The following is a 24,648-nucleotide window of genomic DNA, read 5'->3' on the forward strand; positions in this document are numbered from 1 at the left end:
AACCTAAAATCCGAGTTACAACCCTAAATAACCCGGCTAATGAAAATAGCAACATAACAGAAAGACAAGACTCACACAAACAGAATGGAGGGATATAAGGGTTTGATTCAATAAAACAAATAAAATCTGGATCACAACCCTGAAATAACCCAAATAATAGAAAAAACATCAAAACAAACTACCAAGATGCCTTCCTAGTTAGGAAGGAATGACTTTCAATTGCTAAGCTTGACATTTAGCCACAAATTTGCTCATCAGAATCAGCAGAGCCTTCTCCAATTTCAAAATCATTAACTTCAGTTAGCAAATTCCCGAGAGGATTCTCATACTCCCTGTCACCACGCATCATCCCCACAAAGTGTGCATCATCATGTGCAGGTAAAGGATTCTGCGCGATATTTTGGGTGTCACTGTCTTGGATCATAATCAGGTTTTCCTGGATCATCCTTTCTATTTCTCTTTTCAAATACCGATAGCTTTCAACATTGTGCCCTTGGGCATTGGAATGGTATTCACACCTTTTAGAAGGGTCAAAGCTTCTTGCACGTGGGTCTACATGATTTGGAGGAATATGTGCAATCATGTCATAATGCTTTAATTTCTCAAACAAGCTTGCATAGGACTCTCCTATTGGTGTAAAATTATCTTTCAACTTTTGTTCCCCTCTATACCTCTGGCCTGGATGTGGGTTATAGGGTACCTGAAAATTTTGTGGAAGCTGGTGGAGATTTTGTGATGCTCGTGCTCGCCTTCTAGGGTGTTTTGGTGGCGGGACAACATACTGATGTGGAGCGGCAGAGTATTGAGGGTTCTGAAGTGGATAATAGTATTCAGGGGAATCATGGGAAACCTGATGAGGTTGTTCATACCTTCGAGATACTCTCCTAGGACCTCTTCTCGACCCTGATGTCATCATGATTTCTTCATGCTTCTCATTCGTGCCACTAAAATTATCAGATTCAACCTGGAAAGCCTGAGTTGCGGCTTTAAGAACTGCTTGACTTATAATTTTGCCTGTCTTAAGACCATTCTCTACCATTTCTCCCATTTTGATTGCTTCCTAGAAGGATTTGCCCACTGCGGACATCATGTTTTGAAAATAATCTGGCTCTTGAGCCTGAAGGAAGACAGTGATTAGCTCGTGGTCATCCATGGGTGGCTTAACTCTGGCTGCTTGCTCTCTCCATTTAATAGCATATTCCCTGAAACTTTCAGTTGGTTTCTTCTTCAGGTTTTGTCACACCTCCTTTTTGCGCGCCTCGCCCCGAAGGGTAGAAAATGCGCGAGGGAGTTTTCCAATTTAAGTGACAATATTTGAAATGGGATTATTTATTTAATTCAGAGTCGCCACTTGGGAAAGGTTTGGCTTTTGGTGTCCCAAGTCACCGGTTTATCCTGAATCCCAAATCGAGGAAATTTTCGACTTTTCCAAATGAAGTCTGCGAACCAGAAATTCTAAGTAAGGAATTCTGTTGACCCGAGGAAAGGTGTTAGGCACCCTCGAATCCCCGTGGTTCTAGTACGGTCGCTTAAATTGTTATAATGGCTAAATATCTGATTTAAATACGTGCTATGACTTACGTGCTTTTATTAAGTTTAAACCGCTTTTATTATTATCATTTATTTTTATAGAATTGCAACGTCGTGAGAATGCATCTCAAAACACGTCACAATCAATGCACCCGTGATCGTCAACACATTTTGACTCCGTTGAGATTTGGATTTGGGTCACATCAATGTGCACCCGTGTTTAAGAAGGTTAAATTATTAAAGGTGCGCCTAAAGCAACTAGCGTATTGTTATTTTGGGAAGGCCGTAAAATTCGCTAAACGGCCTGTCCCGAATTCTAAGTATTTTAATATATACATTTAGAGGGCCCCGCAGCTTGTGCATTTTTGTTTGTCGAGACTCGTCTCATTTTTATTTAAAAGGATAAACCTACAGTGACTACATTTCTATTATGTTCGTCTCTAATAAAATGAAAGAAGGAGAAATACACGCTAATTGCATGCTTGACCAACTTCAGATTCTTATTTGATTATCTGATTAGTTGTTTATGAGGCGTGAATTGTTTTGTGCCTTATTTCATGGATGAACATGCTGTTAAATCGCTAGAGGAGATTAATATACAAGATTAATAAAACTGCTAAAGCCTATGTTAAATGTTCTTCAAACCCGAATTTGAAACTCACTTATTTAAACCAGGTCAGTAGAATTAACTATCGGAAACTGCTACTAATAGGGTTTGAACGTGGTCATGTGAACTGCCTAACGAGATCCAATAAAGTTAGAACTCGAAAGATTAAAACTACATTATATTTGGCAAGGTTAAGGCATTCTGCTCTATGCATACAAAATATAGCCGAAAGGTTAAAACATTCTGCTCTATACATACCAAATATGGCCTAAAGGAAGTCTACTTATCTGTGTGCCAAACACTCATGCATTCCTTATCATACAACCAACTAAATAACTGAAATCACAATTTTAAAACAAACTAAGCTTCAATTAAGTACAGGCCACCTAATGTGTTTCTTTATTGAGTTACAAACTAAACAAGTTACACAAATCTAACAACATTCATAAAACTGTAACCGCAGCAACGAATGATTAAACTCCCGCGTATCTTTATTTCATGCTTTCATTGTTACATCAGATGCGAAGTTCTAGTATGTACCTGGATGTTGGATACAACAGAAGAAGTAGGGAGGTCAGTAGAGCACTAGCAGCAATACCAAACAGCAGCAGTAACGGCAGGTAACAAACAGAACAAATCCTAGTGCAAGATGCAGCTAGAGCCGATGGAAAAATGGCAGAATGACAGCAATAACCAGTAATATAGAATCAGAATTCAGGCAGAACAAATCCAGAAGTGAACTAATGCTACAAACAAACAGTAACTTCAGTCAAGTCTCGGAAGAAATCAGTGTGGAGCAAACAAGTCCAGACCAGTGAAAGTCAAGACAACAATGGAAATGCAGTTCCTATTTTCTGTGTTATGCCTCTCTCAATGTGTATCTGTATATGCCTCTCTATGTCTCTCTTCTTTTCGAAATTCAGTTCCCCCCAATCTGTATCCTGACTTCTCTTATCTCTTTATGTATTTCTTTTGACAAGTCCAGAAAAATTCAGTCTCCTCTTGTCTCCTTTTTTTTAGTCCCCTTTCTAATGGAAATTTTCTTCTCTTATAAGCCCAGCCTCAGCCCTTTACAGCCTCTAGACAAATCAGAACCCCTCCCATGTGGTCTGTGGTTTTTCCACTCAACTATTTAAAATAAGACCCCTACCATGATATTCCCTGACAGACATATCTCTGAATGGGCTTATTATTTCTAAATTAAAATAGGGTAGGGCAGCAGGGGTGTGTTCTGACAGCACCTGTTGACAAGCTTATTTTAATCCTAAAGGCCCTAAATGCATATGCTGTGCACAAATGCACATGACAATAATTCAGATTGCAACTAAACAAACCAAATCCTGTTATATTTCTGATTCAAATCAACAACTATAAGTAGCTAAACTCAATCCCTAATTGATTCAGACAATGCTTAACAGAAGCAGATCAATTTGTTATTGTTCAAACAGCTGAAACTAATCGACGACATATGTCAACTCGACTATACTAATCATAACATGTACAATCGAAAACCATGATCAGAAATCTAACAGTACTAACAAAGGGGTTCAGATTGCAATGTCAAAACAGAGATTAACTTGGGGATTGACTACTCAAACAATTTCAATTCAATCGATTAGGCAGTTTACATACACACACATTATCGGTGAATGAGGAAACATTTGACCAAATACAGAGGTCCAGGAAAGGTGAGCAAAAAACAGTTGGTAAAATTCAAAACACAAATTAAACAAAACGTTTGGTCATACGAACAGACCTTTAACAAACACACGAAATGAAATAAAGAAAAGCAAACAAACTTACCTTTAAATCTTTGAAAGAAAAAATCAAAAAAATCAGCTCGTGTTTGAACGGACCCTTCTTAGGGTTGAACGAACTTTAATCGAAGTGTTCTCAGTTGAGAACACTTCGATTAAGGTCCATTAGACCCTAATCACTTTAGCTCAAACGGACACAGGCCAGGCTTGGGGTTTCTAGGGTTCACAGATGGTAGATTTGGGATTTGGGTTTCCATGGTTAGATTCGGACCAAACCAAGCATGGTTTGGTCACGAGGGAGGTCCGGGGACTGTCTGGTACGAATCTAGGGCAGATCGGTGTAGATCGAGTTTTGAATCGAATCTTCAAATGAAGATTCGAGAAGGTGGGATGGGATTCGAGCTAAGCGGTTAACAGATCCATGTTCAGGGCGGTGAGGTGGTCCTACGGTGTTAAGGTGGGAGTCACCGCCGTCCAGGCCGCCGGGATTAATGGTGAAAGAAAAGGGGGCGGCTAGGGTTTCGTGGGGAAAAGGGATGAGGACGAAGGCGGGGGTCTTAGATAGGGGGCAGGGTATGGTAGGAAAGTTTATATATGGAATGGGTGGATTGATCTCAGCCGTTGGATGAGGCGAGATAGAAGGCCAGGATCTTTCAACTGATGGGGAAACGGTGTCGTTTCAAATGCCAGGGTTTGGGTTGGTTTGGGGGTTGAACGGGTCGGGTTTGTTCATGGGTATGGGGGATGCGATCTTGACCGTTGATCATTCTGAGATCAACGGCCTAGATCTGACCAGATCAAAACGATGTCGTTTGGAAGCTCTTGAAGTCAGCTGGTCCGGACCGGGGCAAGCACATGATTTTGGGCTCAATTTGGGCCTCAGATTTTAAATGGGAACAAGCCCAAACCTGATTTCAGGCCAATTTTGCACTCTTTTTCTTTTATATTTTTTTTCATTTTTAAAACAAAACCTAATTAAACAAAATTAAATTCCATTAATTAGACACTTAATACAATTATTCACGCATATTAAAATGTTAAAAGTAGGTAAAATTAAACAAGGCAACAATCAGGACAAAATGCATATTTTATGATTTTCCATTTAATAACCGGATTACGGTTCAAACTACGCATGACACATATTTTTGTATTTTGTTTTAATAAAAATAAAAATGGGCAAAAATCATAAATAATTAACAACATACCACGTAAAAATCCAAAAAATTGTACAGCAAGACCAATTTTTTTTTCTTTTGGAGTGATTGTCGCGTAAAACAAAAATCACGTGCTCACAGCTGCCCCTCTTTGTTCGAAAACACGAAGAGTTTTCGTGCAAAGATAAAGTGAGCGGATATGAGTGATTTTTGCCTATTTGGACTACTCCGTGTGAAGCATGTTTTGAAAGATCTGACCGAATCTTTGCTTCAAAGATTTTCCTACATATCCTGGGCTAAACAGGAATCAGGTCAATGTAGTTCGGGAAATTTTGGCAGCTGGGACTACCATGGGATTGCAATGCTTGCTGTTACTGCTGTTGCTGTTGACACCGTTGCTTTACTGACCGCCTTATTACAACCAAAGAAAAAATTGAAACTGAACTAAATACTTATATGCATGTCAACTGCTAGTTACAAGATTCCTATCTATGATTCTTTTGCGACTTGATCTTGGGTCTTAGCTGATTTTGCTTGGAGACTTTGATCCGAATCTTGATGCTTGCGCATTGTAGGTGCTTGTTTGATATCTGGGATATTGAGCGAGACGTGATTGGCAGAGTTCGGGACCTTGATCAAGTCCTGGCGCGATCCGCCTTCCATTTTCTCCGGTATCTCGGGACATCTTCTTTTTGTCTTTTTCTTCTTTGATTCTGAGTTGAGACTCATTTCGTGGGTCGTTTCGATCCGTGTGGCTCGTGGTTAGACCTGCGGGGAAAAACAAACGAACGAAATTTTCTGCCCCAGTTTCACTAGGAAAAATTTCGTGAGTTATTTGCCAGGAAGTTCATAGAATTGATGAAGGAATTTGGAAAATTTCAGTTTCCAAAATGCCAATTCCGGGATTGGATCCACGGTACGGCCATAAGATATGAGTGCTCAGTTCAGGGTTGGAGCCCTAAGGCTGGCGGGATGGAAATTGTTCAATTTAGGGTTGGAGCCCTAATGCCGACTAGCTGGGGAGAAGTTCAGTTTAGAGTTGAAACTCTAATTCTGACCAACTGGGGAAAAGTTCAGTTTAGGGTTGGGGCCCTAATACTGACTAAAGGGAAGGTTCAGTTTAGGGTTTAAAACCCTAATGCTGACTAAAGGGAAGAGTTCAGTTTAGGGTTTTAAAACCCTAATGCTGACTGAATGGAAAAGTTCAGTTTAGGGTTTAAAACCCTAATACTGATTGAATGGAGAAGTTCAGTTTAGGGTTTAAAACCCTAATACTGATTGAATGGAGAAGTTCAGTTTAGGGTTTAAAACCCTAATACTGATTGAATAGAGAAGTTCAGTTTAGGGTTTAAAACCCTAATACTGATTAAAGGAAAGAGTTCAGTTTAGGGTTTAAAACCTTAATGCTGACTAAAGGAAAAAGTTCAGTTTAGGGTTTAAAACCCTAATGCTGACTAAAGGAAAAAGTTCAGTTTAGGGTTTAAAACCCTAATGCTGACTAAAGGAAAAGTTCAGTTTAGGGTTTAAAACCCTAATGTTGACTAAAGGAAAAAGTTCAGTTTAGGGTTTTAAAACCCTAATGCTGACTAAATGGAAAAGTTCAGTTTAGGGTTTAAAACCCTAATGCTGACTAAAGGAAAGAGTTCAGTTTAGGGTTTAAAACCCTAATGCTGACTAAATGGAAAAGTTCAGTTTAGGGTTTAAAACCCTAATGCTGACTAAAGGAAAAGTTCAGTTTAGGGTTTAAAACCCTAATGCTGACTAAAGGAAAAGTTCAGTTTAGGGTTTAAAACCCTAATGCTGACTAAATGAAAAGGTTCAGTTTAGGGTTTAAAACCCTAATGCTGACTAAATGAAAAAAGTTTAGTTTAGGGTTTAAAACCCTAATGCTGACTGAATGGAAAAGTTCAGTTTAGGGTTTAAAACCCTCATGCTGACTAAAGGAAAAAAGTTCAGTATAGGGTTTAAAATCCTAATGCTGACTAAAGGGAAAAGTTTAGTTTAGGGTTTAAAACCTTAACGCTGACTAAAGGAAAAAGTTCAGTTTAGGGTTTAAAACCCTAATGCTGACTAAAGGAAAGAGTTCAGTTTAGGGTTTAAAACCCTAATGCTGACTAAATGGAAAAGTTCAGTTTAGGGTTTAAAACCCTAATGCTGACTAAAGGAAAGAGTTCAGTTTAGGGTTTAAAACCCTAATGCTGACTAAATGGAAAAGTTCAGTTTAGGGTTTAAAACCCTAATGCTGACTAAATGGAAAAGTTCAGTTTAGGGTTTAAAACCCTAATGCTGACTAAAGGAAAGAGTTCAGTTTAGGGTTTAAAACCCTAATGCTGACTAAATGGAAAAGTTCAATTTAGGGTTTAAAACCCTAATGCTGACCAAATGGAAAAGTTCAGTTTAGGGTTTAAAACCCTAATGCTGACTAAAGGAAAAGTTCGGTTTAGGGTTTAAAACCCTAATGCTGACTAAAGGAAAGAGTTCAGTTTAGGGTTTAAAACCCTAATGCTGATTGAATGGAAAAGTTCTGTTTAAGGTTTAAAAACCCTAATGCTGACTAAAGGAAAAGTTCAGTTTAGGGTTTAAAACCCTAATGCTGACTAAATGGAAAGAGTTCAGTTTAGGGTTTAAAACCCTAACGCTGACTGGCTGGGGACAAAGTTCGAGGATACCAACTGACCTCTTTTTTTTGAATTTTCTTGTTTTAGTAGAAGATAAAAGGGAATCTCTTGGAAACTTACCTTTCGAGTGAATTTCTCATTGCCAAACTGTTTCTTGTACTCATGTGCCTTCTTCATTGGGTGACACCTGCTTCTTGCACGGTTGTCTTGGATTATACCTGTTTCAACTTCTCGAACAAAGAACAATTGTTAGTTCGGAAATGGTGGTTGGTTTGGTGACCTTGATTGTTCCCATTGTTTTGTCGCGTCCTTATTTCTGTTGAGAAATCCTGCCATTGATTGGATTCAAATGGCGAAACCCTTTTGGACTGCTCAGGCTTGTATTTCCAAATTCCGTGATGATTTGCCTTGTAATGCTCCCCTTTTGTGTCCCGTTTTGCTTGGGGATTCTCAACGGGGATTTTATTTGGGATACTCTATGGGAATTTGTACAAAGGGAAGCTCTGTGGGGGAATATTTACAAAGTGAATTCTTTGTGTGGATGTTTGTACAACGGGAACATGCTGGGGATTTGTTTCAAAACGGACTTTCCAAGATTTGTTGGGGTAAGCTCGCTGGGGATTTGCTGGGGAAATCCTCTTTTTTTTGGCGTTATTAACAAAGGGAAGACCTTGTGGGGATCTGTACAGAAGAGAAAATCTATGTGGATTTCGTTGGGGCAGACTCTTTGGGGAATATTTACACAGTGGATTCTTTGTGCGGATTTGTACAAAGGGAAACCCTGTGGGGATTTGTACGAGGCGGACTTGCTGGGGAAATTTCTCTCTTTCCTCTTTACTTCGAACGCAGTCAAACATCATGATTCATCAGGTTTGGACAAACGTACCAACGAAACGAGGTGTTTTCCTTCATGAAACGGAATTCCGTGAAACCAAACCTGCCACCTGTCCTATCTGGTATATCTGGAACTTGGGGTTAAACATGAAAGGGGTTCGAAGAAAAACAAAGAAAGGAGAAAGCAAATTTCAGAAAAGGAGTGTCCCTTTCGGGACGAGAAAGACTTATCTGAGGAAGTCAATGCTGGCTTTAAATGGACATGACATGCTCTTTGGACTGGACGCCTGACCTTCAATGAACTTGCGTTTCCCCGAACCAAAATGGATCTGTGATCCCAAACCGGTGGAACTTTGTCGAGACCTCCTTGGGTGGAGTCATTCTTTCGGCCAACAGCGCCCTTTGCGGGTTTTCGCTGGCTGACCTCTTTCATTTCTCTTCCTGTCATCGCTTGATAGCACTCTTTGCGAGTTTTTACTAAACAAGCTCTCTCTTTTTGGTTTCTCTACTCCCGTCGCCTCGCGGTGCCCGAAGGTCTTCACCGACGAAACTCTCTCATTTTATTTCTCTCAATTCAGAGTGTGTTGGTCTCCATTCGTGACGCTTTTGGCTTCCCGTTACCTTTGGTAATTGATCTGAAAGGCTTGTGCATGTCAAAGTAGATGATACTACGACTTCTAAGCCGCTTGACGTGCCCCGGTTTCAATTTTAGGGTAAATGGGATTTTATTGTTGGTGTGACTGAACCTCAGAGAGAGGCTGCCTACGTATCCTTTCGGAATCAAGTCAAACGTAGTTCAGGCCTCGATCAATGTTTTGTTTTGTTTGTTTTTGTTTATTTATTTTTTTTTTATTTTTTTTTTGTAACCGGCTCAAGGCTTGTAGAGAGAGTTGATAGTGGGAATAAAACCTTCAGCATTTCAAATGTGTCAAGACAGCTGGGGTGTCATTTAGACGTAGTATCTCTTGACTGCATCTGCGTTTACTGCTGTTTCGGGGTCATTTCCTTCAATGTCACCTAGGTACAATGCTCCTCTCGGCAATATTTTCCTGATGATGTATGGGCCTTTCCAATTTGGAGCAAATTTCCCTTTTGCTTCCTGGTGATGTGGCAGAATACGCCTCAGTACCAGCTGACCTACTTCGAAATTCCTGGGTCGGACTTTCTTGTTGTAAGCGCGGGCCATTCTTCGTTGGTACAACTGTCCGTGACAAACCGCGGCCATTCGTTTTTCATCAATCAAAGTCAACTGCTCCAATCGAGTCTTAACACATTCGCTGTCCTCGATTTCTGCTTCAACAATGGTTCGAAGCGAAGGGATTTCTACTTCTGTTGGTATCACAGCCTCGGTCCCATAAAACAAAAGATAAGGAGTTGCTCCTACTGACGTGCGTACCGTAGTACGATATCCCAACAATGCAAATGGTAACTGCTCGTGCCACTGTCAGGAACTTTGGATCGTTTTCCTCAAAATCTTCTTGATGTTTTTGTTCGCCGCTTCTACAGCACCATTGGCCTTTGGCCGATAAGGAGTAGAATTCCTATGCGTTATTTTGAATTGCTCGTATACATCTCCCATCAAGTGACTGTTCAAGTTTGTTGCGTTATCTGTAATGATAGTCGCAGGAATACCGAAACGACAGATAAGATTTGAGTGTACAAAATCCACTACAGCTTTTTTAGTGACCGACTTGAGAGTGACAGCCTCTACCCATTTTGTGAAGTAGTCGATGGCAACCAGTATAAATCTGTGTCCATTTGAAGCCTTTGGCTCGATTGGTCCAATGACGTCCATGCCCCAGGCGACAAATGGCTAACGTGCAGACATGGGATGCAGTTCCGTGGGAGGTGCATGAATCAAATCACCGTACACCTGACACTGATGACACTTTCGAACGGAGCTAAAGCAGTCCTTTTCCATGGTCATCCAGTAATAACCTGCTCGAAGGATTTTCTTCGCTAAGACATACCCGTTCATGTGAGGTCCGCACACACCTGCGTGTACTTCGTGCATAATCTTTCTCGCCTCCTCGGCGTCGACACATCTTAGTAGGTTGAGGTCCGGGGTCCTTTTGTACAACAATTCACCGCTCAGAAAGAAACCACTTGCATGCCGCCTAATGGTTCTCTTTGATCTCCAGTAGCATGCTCGGGGTATTCTTGCGTCTTCAGGAACTTCTTGATGTCATGGTACCAAGGCTGCGTATTTGATCCCACCTCGATTACATTGCAGTAACCGTGTCTTTCCCTGATTTGGATTTCCAAAGGATCGACGTGGGTGTTGCCCGGGTAGGGTAACATTGAAACCAGAGTAGCAAGGGCATCTGCCAGTTCATTGTGACACCTCGGGATATACCTGAATTCTATTGATTTAAAACGCTTGCCGAGGTCTTCCACATGCTGTCGGTAAGGGATAAGTTTGACATCCCGATTTTCCCATTCGCCTTGGGCTTGTCAGATAATTAGGTCAGAATCGCCCATAATCAGTAAGTCTTCGACATCCTGATCGATCACCATATGCATGCCCATAATGCAGGCTTCATACTCAGCCGTATTGTTTGTGCAAAAGAAACGCAGTCTAGCTGTGGCGGGATAATGCTGACCAGAAGGCGAAATCAAAATTGCCCCAATCCCTACACCTTTGGCGTTTACAGCTCCATCAAAGAACATCTTCCAAACAGGAGCGTCCTCCGAGACCACTTCTACGGTGTTTACTTCCTCATCTGGAAAGTAGGTACTCAATGGCTGGTATTCCTCATCGACTGGATTTTCGGCCAAATGATCCGCTAGCGCCTGGGCTTTCATTGCCGTGCGAGTGACATAGACTATGTCGAATTCAGTAAGCAAGATTTGCCACTTAGCCAATCTTCCAGTAGGCATCGGTTTCTGAAATATATACTTCAAAGGATCCAACCTGCTTATGAGGAAGGTAGTGTGAGTTTGAAGATAATGTCTCAGCTTTTGAGCAACCCATGTCAGAGCGCAACATGTTCTTTCCAGCAGAGTATACTTGGCCTCGTAGCCGGTGAATTTCTTGCTCAAGTAGTAGATCGCTTGTTCTTTCTTTCCAGTTTTGTCATGTTGCCCGAGGACGCAACCGAAAGAGTTTTCCAAGACTGTCAGATACAAGAACAGCGGTCTCCCTGGCTCTGGAGGGACCAAAACTGGGGGATTCGAAAGATATTCTTTGACTTTATCAAAGGCTTCTTGACACTCAGCCGTCCATTTGATCGCCGCATCTTTCCTCAACAACTTGAATATGGGCTCACATGTGCTTGTCAGCTGGGCAATGAATCGACTGATATAGTTTAATCTGCCCAACAAACTCATCACGTCTTTCTTCGTTCTCGGGGGAGGTAGATCTCTGATAGATTTTATCTTAGCTGGATCTAGTTCGATACCTCTTCTGTTTACGATGAAGCCCAAAAGTTTGCCCGACGGAACTCCGAAAGCACACTTGGCTGGGTTCAGCTTCAAGTCATACTTCCTTAGTCTCTCGAAGAACTTCCTCAAGTCTTGGATGTGATCATCTTGCGTCCTGGACTTGACTATCACGTCGTCCACGTACACCTCTATTTCCTGATGCATCATGTCATGAAAAATGGCAGTCATGGCCCTCATGTAAGTAGCCCCGGCATTCTTCAGAACAAATGGCATGACCCGATAATAGTACGTGCCCCAAGGCGTGGTGAAGGCAGTTTTCTCGGCATCCTCTTCATCCATCAATACCTGATGATACCCAGCGTAACAATCTATGAAAGACTGTATCTCGTGTTTGGCGCAATTATCAACGAGGATGTGGATGTTGGGCAGGGGGAAATTATCTTTGGGGCTTGCTCTATTCAAATCTCGGTAATCTACACATACCCGAGTTTTCCCGTCCTTTTTCGGTACCGGAACCATATTTGCCAACCATGTTGTATACTGGACTACCCGAATCACTCCCGTTTTCAGTTGTTTGGTGATCTCCTCTTTAATCTTGTCACTGACCTCAGTTTTGAACTTTCGTTGCTTTTGTTGAACTGTAGGACAATCAGGATGAATCGGCAATTTATGAACCACTAGATCAACACCTAGTCCCGGCATGTCATCATATGACCAAGCAAACACGTCTTTAAATTCAAAAAGAAGTTGAATTATCGCATCTTGCGTTTTCTTGTCCGTGTGAATGCTTATTTTGGTCTCCCGGATTTCTTCAGGAGTTCCTAAATTAACCGGTTCAATGTCATTCAGATTTGGCTTAGGTTTATTCTCAAAATGTTCCAACTCTCGGTTTATTTCCCTAAAAGCTTCTTCTTCATCATATTCCGGTTCTGGGTTCATTAATTCACAGTTAAATAGTTCGTTGTGATCTGGGCGTGAAGTCCGCAAGCATGTCATATTTAAAGCCACATTATTATAACTGAAAGGAAAGATAAAAGGAAAAACAACAAAAAATCAAAACAAAGGAAAAAAAATGGGAAAGCAAATGACGATTCTTTTTTCATTTTCTTTGGGAAGTTGGAAGACAACAATGTTTACAACTTAGGAATTCAAAACAACAATTGAAGGGAAGAAAACGTTCAAGTTATGTCCTGGAGATAACTTGTGACACAGGAAAGGTGGCAGGACAGGTCTACCCGGACTTCCGTCTAGTCGGGAATGGTGTGGCCTCCCAGTTTCGAAGTTTGGCGTTCGGCCCCACGTACAGCATCTCAGCAGTGCTTGTGCCTTCACCTGGTTGAACCATGTGAGTCTCGTAGAGCATTTCTCTCATTGCCCCACATATCTCTTCGATTTCCTCAGCCGTGAAGACCTCATCGTCTTCTTCTTCGGTGCACCTTGGCCTGATGAAAGTTTCATATAAATCCGGCAATGGTCGAGGTAACTTCCAACCCTCATTTTTCCTTTTCTTTGCCCACTCTTCATCTCCTGGAGTGGGTTTGAAACCTAGTCCAAAAGGTTTCTTGGTGGTCGGCAAGGTGATGGGTTCTGTTATTCCCTGCAGGGTTCGTCCAAGCCCTTTCCCTGGCCTAAATCCGTGCCGGATCATCTCTTTGGCCACCATAACCGAGGCGTTAGACAAGAAAGGCTGGGGGCAAGGTATTCCCTCTTCATGCTGCTCTGCTAGTACAATCTCGAAAGCTTGATAGACCGTATGTTCGCTCCCTTCTCTTGGTTCAAGATATGGGATGGATGGGTCCCGATAAATAGCATGCTCGTCTTCTCCATGGACCACGATCTCTCGGTCTTCGTACTCAAACTTCACCATCTGGTGAAGAGTGGAAGGCACAGCTCCTGCCGCATGGATCCAAGGCCTGCCGAGGAGAAAATTGTAGGATGTATCCATGTCGAGCACCTGGAAGGTTACTTCAAACTCGACTGGTCCTATGACCAACAACAGGTCTATTCCCCCCATGGTATCTCTCTTGATGCCGTCGAAAGCCCTTACGCAGACATTATTGGGTCGGATTCTTCCGGTCCCAATTTCCATTCTTTGTAGCGTGGAGAGCGGGCAAATGTCAACACCTGAACCCCCATCCAACATTACCCGCTTGACATAGTAGTCCTCGCATTTAACTGTTAGGTGCAAGGCCTTGTTGTGTGCCGCTCCTTCTAGGGGTAGATCGTTCTTGCTGAAAGAGATTTGGTTAACGGCGAAGAACCTTTCTGTCATTCGCTTCAGTTGTTCAACCGAGGTTTCAACTGGCACGTATGCTTCATTCAGGGTCTTCAGTAAGATCTTTTGATGCGCGGCCGACCTCATCAACAATGATAGCATGGATACTTGCTCGGGGCACTTGCGCAGTTGATCTATCACTTCGTAATCCGGCATTTTCATTTGTTGGAAGAACACTTCCGCTTCTTCAACGCTTACATGCTTCTTTGGTGGGAAGCGCCTTCGTGTGGTGTTGTTCAGCTCTTAGGTGTTTGAATGCCTTCTAATGAAAGTATTTTCCGGAAGTTCCCCCGTGACTTCTTTACCTTTATACGTTACCAACGTCCTCTGATAATTCCACGGTATTGTGGACAGGTTTGTCATTGGCTTTTGTGGCACGCGTCCGATAACCACTGGCTCATTCAGCCGAGGTGGTTGAATCGTCCCCCGGACCACATAGGCCCCTTTTGGTACGTACATAGGCTTTGCCTTTTTGACCTCGAAGCTCTGCGGCTTCTCTGCTCGACCTCGTGGGAGGTAAAGAACTCCATCATTTACCGGTACCGCTCTCTTCTCCACCTTCTTTTCGGATTCGCACTTTACAGTACCGACCTTTTCCACTTTTTCTGATTCCTGGGCTGTTTCAGGCTTTTTCCCCGCGCCAACAAATGGCGATTATAGCTTTCAAAGCAGGGTCAAATTCTTTGTCTTCGCAAATCATTCCGATCAGCGGCCCATTATTATGAGCAGGTAATGGATTGTTAGTCACATTTGGGACCTCCTCATCCCTTAGCACTATTTTCCCTTGCTCTATCAAATTGTCGACCACTCTTTTCAACGACCAACAATCGTTTGTATCGTGCCCCTCGGCCCCTAAATGATAGGCGTATCTGACTCCAGCTTTGTAAGAAGGTGAGGTCGGGTTTTGCCTTATTTGAGGGACTGGTTGCAGGAAGCCCAACTGGACTAGCTTCGGGAACAAAGTAGAGTATGGTTCACCGATGGGTGTGAAAGTCTGCCTTCTAGGCAGCTCCTGAAGGCGGAAGTTATTCTGCGGAGGTTGTGGGTTATAGTGGTTGCGGTAAGGAGGCTGATTTCTGGGAGGTGGAGCTTGGCCTCGGTTGGCTTGTTGCGGCGGATGGACATAAGGCTGGGCATTCATGACCATATAGGGTTGATGAGCATATGCCAGATTTGAGTGGGGGTAGTAGTGTTGTGGGGTTCTTTCCGGAAAACGGGGTCGGGGATTACGATATTCCCTTGTTCCTGAGGCTGCCATGGCCGTTTCTTCCTTTTTCTTCCCTCTTGCCATTCCTCCGGACCCGCTTTGGACGGCTTGGGAGGTCGCCCTTATGGCTGCTGGACTCAAAATCCTACCCGTCTTCAGACCATTCTCCACCATCTCTCCAATCTTAATCGCTTCTGCAAACGGCTTTCCCATGGCTGACATCATGTTTTGGAAATAGTCAGACTCTTGAGCCTGGAGAAAGGTAGTGACCATTTCCACTTCATCCATGGGAGGCTTGACCCTCGACGTCTGCTCGCGCCACTTAATAGCATACTCTCTGAAGCTTTCTGAAGGTTTCTTTTTCAAGTTCGACAGAGAATTTCGGTCTGGTGCGATATCGATGTTATACTGGAATTGTCTCACAAAATCTCTAGCGAGATCATCCCAGACATTCCATCGGGACATGTCCTGGTCCATGTACCATTCCGAGGCTATTCCTATCAGACTTTCCCCGAAATATGCCATTAGCAATTCCTCTTTTCCGCCGGCTCCCCTTAATTGGTTGCAATATTTCTTTAGGTGAGCAATGGGGTCACCGTGCCCGTCGTACTTCTCAAACTTTAGGGTCTTGAAACCCACTGGTAGGTGTACGTGAGGGAACATGCATAGGTCGGTGTAAGAGACGCTCTTCTGTCCGCTCAAACCTTGCATATTCTTCAAACTATGTTCAAGGCTTCTCATTCTTTTGGCCATCTCATTTTGTTCTGCAATTCTGGGGTTCTGATCCTGCCCGGGTGCAAGCTCGTACTGAGGCGGTGGAGGATTAGTGCTGGTAGCGAACCTAGTTGGTTCCATTGAGAAGGAGGGTGCTTGGAATGTAAAGGAGGATGAGTCAAAGCTTGGCTTGTACGTAGCAGGCTGTGCCGTAATCGGGCAGGGCAGTAAAGATGTTCGTGCTTGCATCGGTGGCTGACATTCGGGGATGAGGCTCAGAAGGCGATCCAGTAGAGAAGGCTGAAGCGGCTGGGTACCCGAATGGGGTAGCAGGATAATTTATGGGGACATTAGAAGTCCCGCTTGACCTGGAGAATAACTCAGGGAATCCGGGGACGACACTTGGCGGCTCTTTCCCATTATTCCAGTCGACCAGCATTTCCAACATGCGGAGCCGTAGGATTTTATTTTCCTCCGCAGTTGCGGACTCGGGTGTGAGGACAGCCGAGAACGAACTTTCCTCGGAAACAGGGATTGTTGGCAACGGAATCTCTGAAGACATTTCTACACTTCCTTTTGACCTTGTGAAGTAAGTGTGAGCACTGCCTCCTGTCTTAACAATAGGTAATAGAACACTCCCTTTCGACCTCGTGAAGTATGAGTGCGAGGACAGACTTTCACCAAACCAACCGCCTTTTCCAAAGACCTGGGGGAACTCAACGACAAACGAGCGGTTAATTCGAAATAAATAACAGATAGGCAATCTCACGTTGGGCATGATGCACCTATACAGTTAAGTGGATTCCTATATGTTTGCGATGAAAGCATGCGTCATTCCGGCATTCTTTTTAGGCTTTTTATTATTTTCCCCCCCTTTTTTCAATTTTTCTCTTTGGTTAAACCGCGACCGGATCCGATGAGGATTGCCTACGTATCACGATGCCACGTGAATCAGATCATTACGTAGTTCAAAAACACAAATGAGCGTAAAAGAAGCAACCTTTTTATTGTTGAAACGGTCTATTACAAAATACATTTTGCAAAAGAAAGAGCAAACTTTGAAAATAAACCTAGACTCAAAATAGACTAAAAATCACCCTGATGGGAAAAACAGGCAGAAGATGCTAAGATACAGACTTGACTTATGAGTACATTATGGTTTTGAAAATTGGTGCCCGCGTGGCTTCGTCCGGCCTCGCCGCGGTCCTAGGTGTGAGATCCCTCTCAAGTTGCTCCAGCTCATGCATGGTCTGCTTGACATAACTCATCACTGCTGAGAGGACGGTAACGCTGGTCATGTTCTCACACCGTAGACATCGTCTGGTGATGGCATGGGCAATGGCCTTGATCCTATCTCTGGTTTGCTTCTTCTCTATGAGTAGGCGTTTTATCTGATCGCTACACATCTTGAATACCTGAGCATCCTGTATATACTGATGCTTCAGTTGTCGTACTTCTAACTTCATCTGGGTCAACAAGTCGTACCAGTATCTGCTCTCAATTTGGAAATCCTTGGCCTGATTAGTTGCTTTGATCTCAAGTGTAGCCATTTCTCTCTTCATTTTAGCAACAGTTTTCTCGTGGTCGCCTTTCAATTGATTCAAGTATCGGCGATGCTTATCTGCTCTTGTATCCCACTGTGCCCTGAGCTCTGCTATGACGTTTTTAGATTTCTCTAAACCCTTTTGCCATTCCCTGACTTCGCTTTTTAGCCTTTTTATCAACTGCTCATCTGATCGACGCCTTGGCTGTTTATCCGCATCCATCCTTATCTGTTTGATCTAGGCTCTGAGCATTTCGTTTTCCTGAATTAACCTGTTCCGCTCTCCCAGATCGGTAGCAACTTGCACGTTGTGCTCATATTTCAAGCTTTCCACTTGTTGCTTCAACCTACTGATTTCGGCGCAATAGCCTCTTTCTTTTGCTAACCAATCCCACTGCTTTCGCGACGATTCGGCGAAATTCAGGATGTGGGGTCTCTTAGCCGGCCTTTCATGCTCAAGTTCCCTTCTATACCATGCAAGGTAACCTGGTGCCATCTCACCTTTGGCTCGATCCCGCATGCAAGTATCTGATTTCAATATTGACACTCACCCCAGATTTGGCGAATTTTTGCTTCTGGAAACTGTCCGTTAGGACTTATCTCAACTGCTTGAGCGCTAAGATCTTCCTCATGCGGTACTGTCTGGCATCTTCCGAGCTGTCTCAAAACTCAGCAGGGCGCGTAAGGTTGAATGCTCTTAAGCCCCATCAGTAAGAAATGAGTTCTAGCTGCTGGCATATATATGACCTCATCAACAGGCAAACATCCCAGTGTCCACTGTATTTGGCTGGCAGTAAGAGCTTGAAAGAACGAGGTCCATGCCATGACTCCTTTGGGCAAACTGATCTCTTTGGTTCTCGTGTAAAATTCTTCTATGCAAGTCTTTTTCGGGGAACCATGGCTCAAAATCTCAGAACGATGGCAGAGGTGCTCGGTCATCCACATTTGTAGGAGCAAGTTACAACCTTCGAAGAAATTTCCCCCAGCTTTACAAACTGTAAGAGCTCGAAAGATGTCAGATACCACCATAGGCGCGAGAGTACTGTCACTTTGCGTGAGTAAGGTGCTGACGACCACGGATATCTTCAAATCAATGTTTCCGTCTTTCCTTGGAAATACCAGAAGGCCCAGGAACATCATCATGAAGGCTACCCGTCTGTGTTTGTCCCACTTCTGACGAATACCTTTGCTGCACAGTTTGTTGATTGGATTATTGAATCCCTCTTCTTGACCGTACCTATCATATATGAAGCATGTAGTACAAAAACTGGCAGCCAGATCCGGGTTGTGGACCGTCCTGGGTATCTTCAGTGGATCTAGGAACCGATGTACCGTGACAGCTCTTGGGGCGACCAAGTATTTTTGCCTTAATGGAAGTTCAGCATTTCCGATGTACCCAGCCATTTCTTCCAAAGTTGGGGTGAGTTCAAAATCAGAGAAATGGAAAACATTGTGCGCCGGGTCCCAGCAGGTAACCAAAGCTCTTATGATATCTCCCCGAGACTGGATTTCCAACAAACCCACGAGACCTTTCAGATATTTCTTGACCTCATCTTGTCCTTCAGCACCTAGATCATTCCACCATAGCCGTAACTTGACAGGGATTTTGGTCATTATTGAAAAATGTTCATTTTGCGTTGTGCTCATCCTGCACATTTATTAAGGTGTTCTTAACAAAAATAACTTGACTCAAAATATTTTACAAGGAGGATCAAGTTTTCGAACACGGCCTTTCAGCACTTCGGGGATGAAGATTTTGAGGCTGTGTGGGTCAATTGGATGAAAAATCCTAAAAAATGACCCGAAGGTGGTTATTTATGCAAAGTCAGCCTTCCGGCGTCCCTTTCGGGAACATTCGGCTATTTATGACAAAGCAACATCACCTGATTTATTCGTGACAGAATTAAAATTTTGACACATTTTTTTTTATTATTATTATTACTATTTGTTCGTTTTTTATAGTAAAAGGTGGGGTTGAACCCGATGAGGGTTGCCTACGTATCTCACATCAGGTGAGAATCAAACCGGCGTAGTTCGGTACATCGTGAATAGAGAAAATCAATTAATCCCAGAAAGCAAGAATATTTTATTATTATTATTTTCTTTTGAAAAGAGATAAAGACTAAAGAAAATATTTATTTTTAAGGAAATATTTGGACTATTAGTCTGAATTTATAAAGGAGGTACTACGAAAGAAACAACATTTTTTTTAATTATGAATTTTCCGTTTTTTTTTACTTTTAAATAAATACCCTTTTTTGATTTTGAAAGTGATAAAAAAGAAAAAAATTTATATGTTTTTTTTTAATAAATCAAACTAGAAGACAAATTTTGTTTTTATTCTTTTTTTTTTAGAAAAATTCCGGCGAGGTTTTGACACTACTTGGACATTGGTTTTATTTTTTCCAAAATAAGTAATTATCTCCCTATACTGCTATTTTTCCCCTTTTTTAGAAACCGGTCAGCATGCGGAACCGAAGAAAATAAATGCGCAAAACAAATAGGATGCAGCAGGATTGTCTTTTCATTTCAGGTTGCCTGTCCTAGACAGACCCAACCCCTATATTGAGTCCCCTAAGTCAAATGCAACATGATGCAAATAAGCGTTCCTACTAGGGATCCAGCATGAAGTTTCGTTATACTAGGTTTATAACCTGGGTATTTGTTCTAGACTGTGTACCCGAGCGGACAACTCGAGTCGAGGAGGGGGCTACGTACCGGGGACCCGCGAGATCGTCCGGCTTTGTAACTTGTCCGACCTCTTTCTTATTTCAGGTATCGACACTAACAGAATAGGGAGTCTCGACCAGCGAGCTTCTCCCCAGAGGTAAGAAGAGAAGGGTTTCGGCACAGTTTATATACAGTTCAGATAATATCAAAGCGGTAAAAGACAACATTTAGCACGTTATGCAAAACATGTAATAAAGATCAGATAATAAAGCCAAATATAACAATTATTCTAAGCTCGAATTCTTGAACCCTGAACCAGTGGTTCTGGGACAAATCCCCAGCAGAGTCGCCAGAGCTGTCACACCTCCTTTTTGCGCGCCCCGCCCCGAAGGGTAGAAAATGCGCGAGGGAGTTTTTCCAATTTAAATGACAATATTCGAAATGGGATTATTTAATTAATTCAGAGTTGCCACTTGGGAAAGGTTTGGCTTTTGGTGTCCCAAGTCACCGGTTTATCTTGAATCCCAAATCGAGGAAATTTTTGACTTTTCCAAATGAAGTCTGCGAACCAGAAATTCTAAGTAAGGAAATTTGTTGACCCGAGGGAAGGTGTTAGGCACCCTCGAATCCCGTGGTTCTAGCACGGTCGCTTAAATTGTTATAATGGCTAAATATCTGATTTAAATACGTGTTATGACTTACGTGCTTTTATTAAGTTTAAACCGCTTTTATTATTATCATTTACTTTTATAGAATTGCAACGTCGTGAGAATGCATCTCAAAACACGTCACAATCAATGCACTCATCAACACATTTTGACTCCGTTGAGATTTGGATTTGGGTCACATCAATGTGCACCCGTGTTTAAGAAGGTTAAATTATTAAAGGTGCGCCTAAAGCAATTAGCGTATTGTTATTTTGGGAAGGCCGTAAAATTCGCTAAACGGCCTGTCCCGAATTCTAAGTATTTTAATATATACATTTAGAGGGCCCCGCAGCTTGTGCATTTTTGTTTGTCGAGACTCGTCTCATTTTTATTTAAAAGGATAAACCTACAGTGACTACATTTCTATTATGTTCGTCTCTAATAAAATGAAAGAAGGAGAAATACACGCTAATTGCATGCTTGACCAACTTCAGATTCTTATTTGATTATCTGATTAGTTGTTTATGAGGCGTGAATTGTTTTGTGCCTTATTTCATGGATGAACATGCTGTTAAATCGCTAGAGGAGATTAATATACAAGATTAATAAAACTGCTAAAGCCTATGTTAAATGTTCTTCAAACCCGAATTTGAAACTCACTTATTTAAACCAGGTCAGTAGAATTAACTATCGGAAACTGCTACTAATAGGGTTTGAACGTGGTCATGTGAACTGCCTAACGAGATCCGATAAAGTTAGAACTCGAAAGATTAAAACTACATTTTATTTGGCAAGGTTAAGGCATTCTGCTCTATGCATACAAAATATAGCCGAAAGGTTAAAACATTCTGCTCTATACATACCAAATATGGCCTAAAGGAAGTCTACTTATCTGTGTGCCAAATACTCATGCATTCCTTATCATACAACCAACTAAATAACTGAAATCACAATTTTAAAACAAACTAAGCTTCAATTAAGTACAGGACACCTAATGTGTTTCTTTATTGAGTTACAAACTAAACAAGTTACACAAATCTAACAACATTCATAAAACTGTAACCGCAGCAACGAATGATTAAACTCCCGCGTATCTTTATTTCATGCTTTCATTGTTACATCAGATGCGAAGTTCTAGTATGTACCTGGATGTTGGATACAACAGAAGAAGCAGGGAGGTCAGTAGAGCACTAGAAGCAATACCAAACAGCAGCAGTAACGGCAGGTAACAAACAGAACAAATCCTAGTGCAAGATGCAGCTAGAGCCGATGGAAAAATGGCAGAATGACAGCAATAACTAGTAGTATAGAATTAGAATTCAGGCAGAACAAATCCAGAAGTGAACTAATGCTACAAACAAACAGTAACTTCAATCAGGTCTCGGAAGAAATCAGTGTGGAACAAACAAGTCCAGACCAGTGAAAGTCAAGACAACAATGGAAATGCAGTTCCTATTTTCTATGTTATGCCTCTCTCAATGTGTATCTGTATATGCCTCTCTATGTCTCTCTTCTTTTCGAAATTCAGTTCCCCTCAATCTGTATCCTTACTTCTCTTATCTCTTTATGTATTTCTTTTGACAAGTCCAGAAAAATTCAGTCTCCTCTTGTCTCCTTTTTTTAGTCCCCTTTCTAATGGAAATTTTCTTCTCTTATAAGCCCAGCCTCAGCCCTTTACAGCCTCTAGACAAATCAGAACCCCTCCCATGTGGTCTGTGGTTTTTCCACTCAACTATTTAAAATAAGACCCCTACCATGATATTCCCTGACAGACATATCTTTGAATGGGCTTATTATTTCTAAATTAAAACAGGGTATGGGCAGCAGGGGTGCGTTCTGACAGCACCTGTTGACAAGCTTATTTTAATCCTAAAGGCCCTAAATGCATATGCTGTGCACAAATGCACATGACAATAATTCAGATTGCAACTAAACAAACCAAATCCTGTTATATTTCTGATTCAAATCAACAACTATAAGTAGCTAAACTCAATCCCTAATTGATTCAGACAATGCTTAACAGAAGCAGATCAATTTGTTATTGTTCAAACAGCTGAAACTAATCGACGACATATGTCGACTCGACTATACTAATCATAATATGTACAATCGAAAACCATGATCAGAAATCTAACAGTACTAACAAAGGGGTTCAGATTGCAATGTCAAAACAGAGATTAACTTGGGGATTGACTACTCAAACAATTTCAATTCAATCGATTAGGCAGTTTACATACACACACATTATCGGTGAATGAGGAAACATTTGACCAAATATAAAGGTCCAAGCAAGGTGAGCAAAAAACAGTTGGTAAAATTCAAAACACAAATTAAACAAAACGTTTGGTCATACGAACAGACCTTTAACAAACACACGAAATGAAATAAAGAAAAGCAAACAAACTTACCTTAAAATCTTTGAAAGAAAAAATCAGAAAAATCAGCTCGTGTTTGAACGGACCCTTCTTAGGGTTGAACGAACTTTAATCGAAGTTTTCTCAGCTGAGAACACTTCGATTAAGGTCCATTAGACCCTAATCACTTTAGCTCAAACGGACACAGGCCAGGCTTGGGGTTTCTAGGGTTCACAGATGGTAGATTTGGGATTTGGGTTTCCATGGTTAGATTCGGACCAAACCAAGCATGGTTTGGTCACGAGGAGGTCCGGGGACTGTCTGGTACAAATCTAGGGCAGATCGGTGTAGATCGAGTTTTGACTCGAATCTTCAAATGAAGATTCGAGAAGGTGGGATGGGATTCGAGCTAAGCGGTTAACAGATCCATGTTCAGGGCGGTGAGGTGGTCCTACGGTGTTAAGGTGGGAGTCACCGGCGTCCAGGCCGCCGGGATTAATGGTGAAGGAAAAGGGGGCGGCTAGGGTTTCGTGGGGAAGGGGATGAGGATGAAGGCAGGGGTCTTGGATAGGGGGGCAAGGTATGGTAGGAAAGTTTATATATGGAATGGGTGGATTGATCTCAGCCGTTGGATGAGGCGAGATGGAAGGCCAGGATCTTTCAACTGATGGGGAAACGGTGTCGTTTCAAATGCCAGGGTTTGGGTTGGTTTGGGGGTTGAACGGGTCGGGTTTGTTCGTGGGTATGGGGGATGCGATCTTGACCGTTGATCATTCTGAGATCAACGGCCTAGATCAGACCAGATCAAAACGATGTCGTTTGGAAGCTCTTAAAGTCAGCTGGTCTGGACCGGGGCAAGCACATGCTTTTGGGCTCAATTTGGGCCTCGGATTTTAAATGGGAACAAGCCCAAACCTGATTTCAGGCCAATTTTGCACTCTTTTTCTTTTATATTTTTTTTCATTTTTAAAACAAAACCTAATTAAACAAAATTAAATTCCATTAATTAGACACTTAATACAATTATTCACGCATATTAAAATGTTAAAAGTAGGTAAAATTAAACAAGGCAACAATCAGGACAAAATGCATATTTTATGATTTTCCATTTAATAACCGGATTACGGTTCAAACTACGCATGACACACATTTTTGTATTTTGTTTTAATAAAAATAAAAATGGGCAAAAATCATAAATAATTAACAACATACCACGTAAAAATCCAAAAAATTGTACAGCAAGACCAATTTTTTTTTTTCTTTTGGAGTGATTGTCGCGTAAAACAAAAATCACGTGCTCACAGGTTTGAAAGGGAATTATGGTCTGGGGCGATGTCGATGTTGTATTGAAACT

Source organism: Nicotiana tabacum, chromosome 20 (genome assembly GCF_000715075.1).
Source record: "Nicotiana tabacum cultivar K326 chromosome 20, ASM71507v2, whole genome shotgun sequence".
Taxonomy (NCBI): domain Eukaryota; kingdom Viridiplantae; phylum Streptophyta; class Magnoliopsida; order Solanales; family Solanaceae; genus Nicotiana; species Nicotiana tabacum.